This window comes from Prosopis cineraria, unplaced genomic scaffold (genome assembly GCF_029017545.1).
Source record: "Prosopis cineraria cultivar Desert tree isolate PC_DT_omini unplaced genomic scaffold, ASM2901754v1 PC2, whole genome shotgun sequence".
Taxonomy (NCBI): Eukaryota; Viridiplantae; Streptophyta; class Magnoliopsida; order Fabales; family Fabaceae; genus Prosopis; species Prosopis cineraria.
In genome coordinates this window covers 43,841,758-43,851,317 of record NW_026555333.1, presented here as the reverse complement: position 1 = coordinate 43,851,317, position 9,560 = coordinate 43,841,758, and the positions used below count along the sequence as shown (strand labels likewise).

The following is a 9,560-nucleotide window of genomic DNA, read 5'->3' as shown; positions in this document are numbered from 1 at the left end:
ATCGCAAAATTCAATTAACAACTTAATAGAACATAATGACTGTTGCTTTAATTATCATTTTACTTTGCCAAACGGTCAAACTTGAACCCCTTGCAGAGTATTTAACTGTGTTGTGCAAATTTTAAATAATTCTCCCTATCATATTCCGGTCCTAATATTTGAAAGAATGACAGAAACATTTCTCTAAAAAATATTTAAATTTAAATTTAAATGAAAATAAAGGCTGTAAAATGTGAAAAATTCTTTCAGTTTTTTGGGCCTTGTCTGTCATTTTAATTTCTTATGAAAAGACAATTTTGCCCCTCTAGAAATTAAAAAAAAAAAATCCCAAAACCCAATCTTCCCTTTCCCTTCTGGCCGACGTCGTGTTTCTGTCATTGCAGAAGCAGAGGACTGTTGTTGCTCAGATCTCCTCCCTTGTACTCGTATTTGATTCCCTTCTTAACCAACGCTATCTTGACTCGCACAAACTTGCTCAGCGACAATAATGGCGGTTTATGGCAGCCGCGGAAACAAAACTTGTCCTTCTTTTTCTTGCTTTCTTCAGATATTTATTATTCCTGTTCACCTCTTGCTTTCTGGTAGTTTCCTTCAACTCTATTATGCCCATTCATTCTTTTTTTAATTCACCATTTGAGAATGACATTTTTGGGTAAAGAAGGGACTATTTTGTTATTTACATGTGCGCAGTGGTAAACACAACACTAACCACCTTTGGTTTCTTGTAAAAATCGGATTTGATGATTGGCTTCAGTTGTTATTTTATTTTTATTTATGAACAACACGATGTAATACCGGGGAGAAGGGGAAGGGGAGATTGGGTTTTTTGGAATTTTTTTTAATTTTTTTGAGGGGCACATTGTCTTTTCACAAGAAGTTAAAATGGTTTGCTATCTTCCCTAATAATTTTGGAAGGATTTTTCTGTCATCTTCTCCCATTGAATGCAATCAGTACTTGGTGTTCGATCCTCAACCAAAGGACACATGTTAGTATTTAGTTTCTTTTGATTGTTAGCTGACAAGACCTGCCAAAATGCTTCACCTACCATCTGTCTCCTCTGCTCTTCTCTACTCATAACTACACCCAAAGCGGGAAACCCGAAACAAAGGAAAAACAAGCCATGAGTAGCTCTTCTACCAAAGTCAGCCATTGCTGATGCATACCAGTAACACTACGGTTGATGATGATGATGAGGCTTGGATTCCAAATTATTCTTCTGCAAAAGCTGAGGAGCTTCTGAGGAATAGAGAGAAGGAGAAGCTTGTTACATGGAAATGGTGGGTTAGGGTTGTTGGGTGGGAAAGCATGCTGATTTGGAAGCTGTCATGGCCTTCTGTGACTGCTTGTTTGTTTAACTATATGCTCATCTTTGTGACTCTTTACTTCGTTGTCATTTGGGTGATACACAACTTGCTGGTGCTTCTCTTGCTTGTCTTGGACTTCAAGCTCTTGCTTTTGGAGTTATGGTATGTTGTTGTAATCCACAACGATTCTAAAATTTTCAGCTTCAAATTTGGCTTTAGGCTGTGTCTTGCATGATGTTGGATTTAAGGTTTTACATTTATAATTTTTAAATAATAAATTTAATTTTCATAAACTAATACTTCCTCTGATAAAAAATATAAGATATTTTTGGAGAAGTTGAATTCTAAAAAATGTAAGATATTTTAATTTTAGTTTTTCGAGATATAATCATTGTATTTTTTTTAAAAGTGCCCTTTATTGATAATGACTTTATATTTATTATAGAGTGTTTAATAGGAGTAAATATAAAAGATAAGGTTAGCTTGAAAATAGGTAATACTACTTTACTGGGGAGTGAAATTCATTAAAAATGCCTTATATTTTGTAAACGGAGAGAGTAGTTACTTGTTCTTATCTTAAATTTTGTATCTATAAATGAAAAATATTAAAAACACAGAAATAGAATAATACTAAATTTGGACTACCACCTACATTTAATATGATTTATGAACAATCCAGACTTTATATATAATTCAAGGCCGTGAAACTAGAATCTATTGGACACTGAAATTATACGAAATTAAATTTAAAATAAAAAATTATTTGAGAGTTATAGTCTCAGTTTTATATCATAAAAATATTTAAAAAAAGAAGCTTAGATGAAGTGAAAATGGAAAATAAGGAAATATGCGATCTAATGAGTGGTAAGCACATATTATCTTAGTATGCATCAATATAATATATAGTATAAAATTAAACTATGATTTCGTACAAGTTTGAAGCAAATTAGTTATCAACTTGTAGTTTATAACTTAAATATAAAATAAGGGAACTTTTTAAAATTTCATGTTCTATTATATTATTCTTTTATTCTATTTCTATGTAAATTTTTATCTATATTTTATTGGAATAAAAAAATTTAAAATTATCAGCTATGAAAAAAATTGATAAACTTTAAACTTTATTTCTATTAAATATATATAGTTTAATTAGGTATTTTCTCTTACTAATATTTAAATAGAGTAAAAAAATTGAGATAAAAATTATGACATATTTTATAAATATGATAAAAAATTCTTTTTCTATCACATAAATATGACCAAATGAGTAATGGGAAAATTTTTGCCTGAATATACTTCCTTATTTATGTTCTATCTAGCATGGATAAGGTAGAGCACCCACTGAATGCAATAATTTTTTTATGAAAAAAATTGTACATAAAGACTGTTGAAGCATGTTATTCATGGACAAGGAATAATAAATTCTGAATTAGTACTGCGTGATGGTTGATATGAAATAAATTTAAAGTTGAAATGAAAAAAATAATTTTTATGAGTTGAAAGGAAGTACAACTGAAATAATAAATCACCATTGGAGAAATAACAACTTTGTTCTATTTTCTACACTTGTTAAATAAAAAATTAATTGTTATTAAAATAGAAAGGAGACTTGTTTTTTCTTGAACAATAACAAATCAAACACTTGCTTATCTAAAACATGGCTATTTTCAATACTAGTTAAATAAGAAATTCATTGTTATTATAATGAATCAAAGACTTTTTGTCTTAAAAAAATGGCTATTTTGATATTTCTTTGCACTTGTTAAATAAGAAATTGATTGATGCTAAAATGAAATATGAATTTGTTTATTTTTAAATGGTAACTTGTTATTTCAACTATATTTCCTTTAATTTCATAAGGGTTATTTTGTCATTTTACTTCAATATTATCTTATTTTCATAATAGTCTTCATGGCGCCTGCTTTGTTAATTTAGAATTTATTGATCCTTATTATTTATAAATATCATGTTTCACCTATCCTTGTATGTGATTTCACTTTTTTACAAGTATACATAGCACTGGACAAATGAGTTATAGGCTAGCCCGCGTAGGTTGGTATTTTTGCAGGTTGAGTTAGGCCAGCCCGTCAAATAAAATGAGCTAGAAAACCCAACCGAACCCATTTTTTGAAGGGCTAGCTAACCTGCGAGTTGGCTCGCAAAATTTATCAAAATTTTTTTAACAATTTAAAATTTATATAAATATATATATATATATATTTCAATTTTAAGAAAAATTAGTAATTAAAAAACTTATAAATAAATAAAAATAAATAGAGAATTTAACTAAACAAATTTATTTTGCTAGATTTTTACTATTAATCATTTTCTTACCTAAATGTATTATCTTCTTACTAAGAAAGAAAATTTGAATATAAAATCATATCATTTTTTTCAATAAATTCATATTTATAATTTTAAATAATAGATCTTCTGATATTAACAAATAATATATGTGCAAAAATATTTCAATAAAAAGTAATAAATTATCGATTTACAAACTGTAACAAAAATTTTATTTGTAATTATAAAAAGTATTTACACTATATTTTATTTAAATATAAAAATATTTTTGGGATTCATAAATTATATATTTAAAAATATTATTATTATTGTTGATTTATAAAAAATATAATATAATTAAAAAAATATTTTTTAAAAAGTATGCTAGCCTGTAGGTAAACCCGTTATAGCTTATTAGTTTTGCTGGTTGGGTTAGCCCAACTTGCTTTAAAAAATGAACTAATTTGTTCAACTTATCTGTCAAATTTTAAGTTTAGCTTATCGGCTCAACCCGTTTTGCTAGCTCTACATGACGATGTGCCCCTTTGAATTTAGTTAGGTATAATAGATTATGAAAATAATTGATTAAGTAATAGATTTTAATCATAATTAATTATGTTATAACGCAATCTATTTGAATATAATTTTTTTAAAATTAATTTTAACAGAATTAAAGATGTTTGAATAATTTAATCAGAATTAATTTTTAGTTATATAAATTACTATATAATTTAATTCTTAAATATCAAACATTAATTTTTTAAAAATATAAAGTTTGAATTTTATAAAATATAAAGTTTGAATTTTATTAAAAAAAGAGAAAACAAGAAGAGAGTTTGATTTTATTTTTATTAAATTATATGCTTTCTTTGTAATTTTTTTCTTAAGCTTGTCTTTATAATTTTTCTCAATATTTTTTGATAAGATTTTTTGTGAAAATTCTGATTTTCAACTTTTGAAAATAATTGATTTTTGATCCAAAAATTGATTAATCAAAAGAGTGAATGTTTGGATAATTTTGTGAAAAATTAATTTTTTTAGACCAAAAATCGATTATTTTTGCTATCAAAACACACAATGATGATGATGACGGTGAATCCCGTTTGATTTCTCGCTATGTGCAAGAATCCAATTTTTCGTCTTCTTCCCTCTGCCACCGACTCCAAGGCTTTTCGTCTCACAAGTCACATCTCAAAGTGCGTGAGCTTTGTCCTCGGTTCGTTCTTATGAGAAAATAACGATCTCGGTTTTCTAGACGATGATTCAGATTAAAGAGAGCGAACCCTTCACACGTGCATAGCGAATCTGGGTGGCCATTGAAGATGAAGGGAGCGAATTTATTGCGGACCACATACCGCCTCATAAGGTGTAGTTGGGTCAAGAATCCTATGAAAGAAGGTAAGGGAGTTTAAATCAGACATTCTCTTTCCTTCTTTCCCAGCGTCTTTGACTCACTTATATCCTTATCGATGGCATCCCCCGATTCAACGAGACAGTTAGAATCTCAAAACCCTCTCTGAAAGCTATGGTATTTGATGAAGAATTTCATGAAGGTTCCATTTTATGTATGCTTTTCTTTTTCTGTATTTAAATGGAACAGGTCATTCGGTTAAGGACATACTAGCATATAAATTTGTATTGGAGACTATTCTCGGTATCAGAGACTTTTCCCTGAATAATTACCATTGAATAGTAGTAGATAGACAACCTATATAAAATCCCTAAATCGTTGAGCTAAGTTATATATGTCATATTTTAACCTATATAGCTCATCGTAACTATGAATTTCATTGCTGGATGCAAGAGGGATGTAATGGTCATCAACTGTTTTATACTTTTTTCTGACATATATAATGCATATCCAGCCTTTTTGAACATTTAACTAAAGTAAATTTAAGCAGGTAGGAATGTCTGCTGCAGTTCAAACTTTATGTGGGCAAGCATTCGGGGCCAAAAAATATGCAGTGATGGGCATACTATGCCAAAGAGCAATTATATTGCAGTTAGGGGCAGCTATTCCTCTGACCTTCCTATACTGGTATTGTGGTCCACTTCTCAGGTTTATTGGAAAATATGAGAGCGATGAAATTGCAGAATTGGGCCAAGTTTTTGGACGTGGATTGGTCCCTCAAATCTATGCATATGCACTTGTCTATCCTATGCAGAGGTTCCTCATGGCACAGAATATAGTGAACTTTCTGGCATACGTGGCTGTTGGGGTTTTTCTCTTTCATGTGCTTCTTACATGGCTAGTGGTTTCTGTTTTAGGCTGTGGCCTTTTAGGGGCAGCTCTTACTTTAAGCTTTTCTTGCTGGGTTCTTGTGCTTGTCATAGGGCTATACATTATTCTCAGCTCTTCTTGCAAGAGAACTTGGACTGGTTTTTCTCTTAAAGCTTTCCAGATGAAAGGATTCTGGCCTTATGTGAAGCTCACTGCTTTGTCCGCTGTTATGATGTGGTATGAGTCAACCTCTTTATATGAAACATCCTCGATTAGAATTGTTTATAAATGATTGGTAGTCGGAATTAATTGTATAAAGACATTTATGTGAGTTGCTTGGTGCACTTTTTGTTGAAACCTAGCTAATGTATCTTTGGCATGCTTACAATGCATGGAAGGGAAATGAACATCAATTGAGTACCTAGTTAATTTGCAATATATATTGAATAAAAATGAAAATTCTATTGTTTTGGCGTTTGTTCCTAAGTGTAACTATAAATTAGGGATTTAAATCCTTTGAAGTTGGTATTGGTAAATTTCTTTAAAATTTTCCTTTTTAAGAAAGAGTGAAAAAATTTTATATTTAAAAAAAGATAATAAAATGAATGAAAATATTAAAAAAAGAGGAAAACTTCACCTAAATTCACCAAGATTTAAATCCATAAATTAGGGGCTTATATGAAAATAAATTCTCTCAATTGACTTTTAGAGTCTATATGACACGCTACATGCGTGCAGCATATCATGACACATGCATGCACGCACGGGCGCGCGCTCACGTGAGATGAGTATTTAATTTTAAGGGGGTAGAGAAGCAATTAACCAAGATTACCTATTCTTGTATTAGTAATATAATTCATTGCCATTCTCTTCTGCACCTCAATTCCTGCTTTCTGTTGAATGTGACTTGAAAGCAAAGTTTCCATAACCCAAGAATCCAGATACAATTCTTAATTATCTTGTTGCTATTGTCCTCTGTTGAATGTTGAATTGAAATCAAATTATTTGATATATCTTTTTTCTGTGTTTACTATCAGTTGATTACAATCATTTGCTTGATATGTGATGTGGTAAACAAACTTTGTCAAATTAATGTAGTTTGGAGGCATGTTACTATCTTGTTGTGTATCTGGTGTCTGAGAATCTTCGCAACCCTACCATCGTATTGGACTCTCTTGCCATATGGTAATTATTTTTTTTTTCTCAATCTCTTTGCATTTCTCTCTAGTCTAAATTTTTATACATGCGTGCATGCTTGAATTTCTAATACTGTGATTAACATGATTTCAGCATCAACTACGTGAACTGGAGCTGCAATTTTTCATCAGGCTTGTTAGTGGCCTCCAGGTTTGTGTGTGTATGTATGTACTGTTTAGTCTTCGCTCTTGCAGTGCCTTGACACGCTATAGAGTTGAGATGTGATTGCGTTTGCAGTGTTCGAGTAAGTAATGAGCTTGGAGCAGGTAATCCAAGAGTGGCAAAATTCTCGATTGCGGTATGCAATGGAATCGGCATCCTCATTAGCTTCATTTTCTCAGTAATAATTTTGACATTTCGGGTTGGACTGATCAAGCTCTATACCACTGATTCTGAAGTTTTTGAAGTCACGTCCAGTTTGTTTCCACTTGTTGCCATTTCTTTTCTCATCAATGGCAATCATTTCATCCTCTTTGGTAACCACCCAACATTACCATTATTCTGATCAATAAAAATTCTCACGCATTTGATACTTGGTCGCGCATCCAGACAAATCATTTTAAAATTGAGATGTCTTTTTTTCTTTCTCTATCTTTAAATTCCTAAAATTTATATTTCATTTATTTCACAGGCCAGGCAATTGGAAGTGGACGGCAAAGCCTAGTGGGTTGGGCGAACTTGGTTTCTTATTACGTTATTGGCCTGACTGTTGCTTGCCTACTTGGCTTTAAAACCAGCTTAGGAATTGCGGTAAGTTTGATGAACTTTATTAGTTTCCTTAGCATGCTAATAATTAAAGATAGCTAACACAATGTATTTAGGTAACGTTTGGTTTGATGGATTTGGATTTGCATTTTAGATTTAAAATCTTGTATTTTAAATTTTACATTTGAAATCCATGTATTTAAAATCTTTTGTTTGAATAGTTTAAAAAATTTCAAATGAAAAAGAGAGATGAACTAAGATTGAAAACAAAAATGAAAAATTAAAAATGATGAGTTATATTTCTATTTTTTAATTGACAAGAGATGAAAAAAATATACGAGAGTTATAGAGGTATCAATAATAAAAATGTGAAGAGAACAAGACGTTTGAAATGATTAAAATTTTAAATGATTAGGATATAAAGGAAATTTAAAATTACGAAGGAACTATAATTTGAAATGAATTTGAATTTAAATTTAATCTAAATTTATAAATTTTTATGCATCTAAATGAGGGATTTTATTTAAATCCAAATCTTTTTGATTCGAACATGCCAGTAAGAAAAGTTGAGAAAAATGTGTGTGAAGAGTGGTTGCTTCTTGCACAGTGATACTATTTGGATTTGGATCTTATGAAGTACTTTTGAAGTAAGACAAGATATTTAAAGAACAGCGAGTAGAAAGAAGGAAAATGAATCCCATACATACTGAAACTACTCTTGTTTGGTCGTTTGGTGTCATTTTTTCCTCCCGCTTCGAAAGCACTTCAATTTCAGAGAGTCAAATTATATACTTTTGTGTCACTTTTTCAAATTGGGCGGCGACTAAGAATTTGGATATTCTAAGTTACAAGCTTGTAAAATGCTTCTAAAATGAGAGGGAGTCTTCACACACAACCTAACTCCTCTATTGCTCTGTTTCCTGAGAACACTAACTTTTTCCCCTACCAATAGAACGCCTCAACTCCAAAAAAATTTACAGTATGACTATGTCAGTATTGTTACAATTATAAAGAATTGTAGTGAGAAGAAAGGGAAAATGAAGCTTTTGGTCCTTAAAATTTGTTTCAACTATCAATTTGGTCCTTAAAATTCACTATTTATCAAGTTCTTAAAAGTTTCATAACCATGCACAAGTAGTCTTATGGTTTGGAGATGAAATAACATGGGAACGACTAATTGTGTATGATTATGAAATTTTAGGACTTTTGATAGAGATTAAGACTAATTTGAAGGATTAAAAGTTTTATCATCACTAAAAAAAAGTTATCTCTTTCTCTACATCATAATGTGTTTTGAAATGTTATGATTATGAATAGGGGCTATATTGGGGTATAATCATCGGAACTGTTCTTCAGACGGCAACAGTGGGGATTGTGATAATACGGACAAACTGGGATGCTGAGGTATATTCATATATACTCAATCTCTGACCTTAGATCCTTCTCTACAGCCATTATTGGACCTGATTAAGATTCTTGTTTCGAGCAAATTTTCAAGCTAATTGGTTTGTTTTGTCTTTCTGATGTAGGTTGAGAAAGCTGCTGATCGTCTGAAGAAATCTGCAGATGAAGATATCTTGAACGACTTGGTTGACAACTGTTGAAAACAAGACCGCTCGTTTAAGTTAATTAATTAACCCTAGTTTGTAAAAAATCAACTTGAAAATTTAAGGGGATTTATTTGTTGAAAGATAACTTTTAAATTGGATTTTGTTTTAAAATACAAGTTTCTAGTTCTTAAAAAGGATTTAGTTTTAAAATTCTAGTTTCTTGTACAAATTTGAGCGAAGTTATTTGAAGATAACTTTAACTAGCCTCTGAAATAAAATTTCTTAATACATTCTCCAAA

General features: G+C 30.6%; 1 pseudogene; it reads left to right on the top strand.

The window, feature by feature from the left end:
* Positions 1-1,141: 1,141 nt before the first annotated feature.
* Positions 1,142-9,560, top strand: LOC129301924 (protein DETOXIFICATION 41-like; annotated as a pseudogene).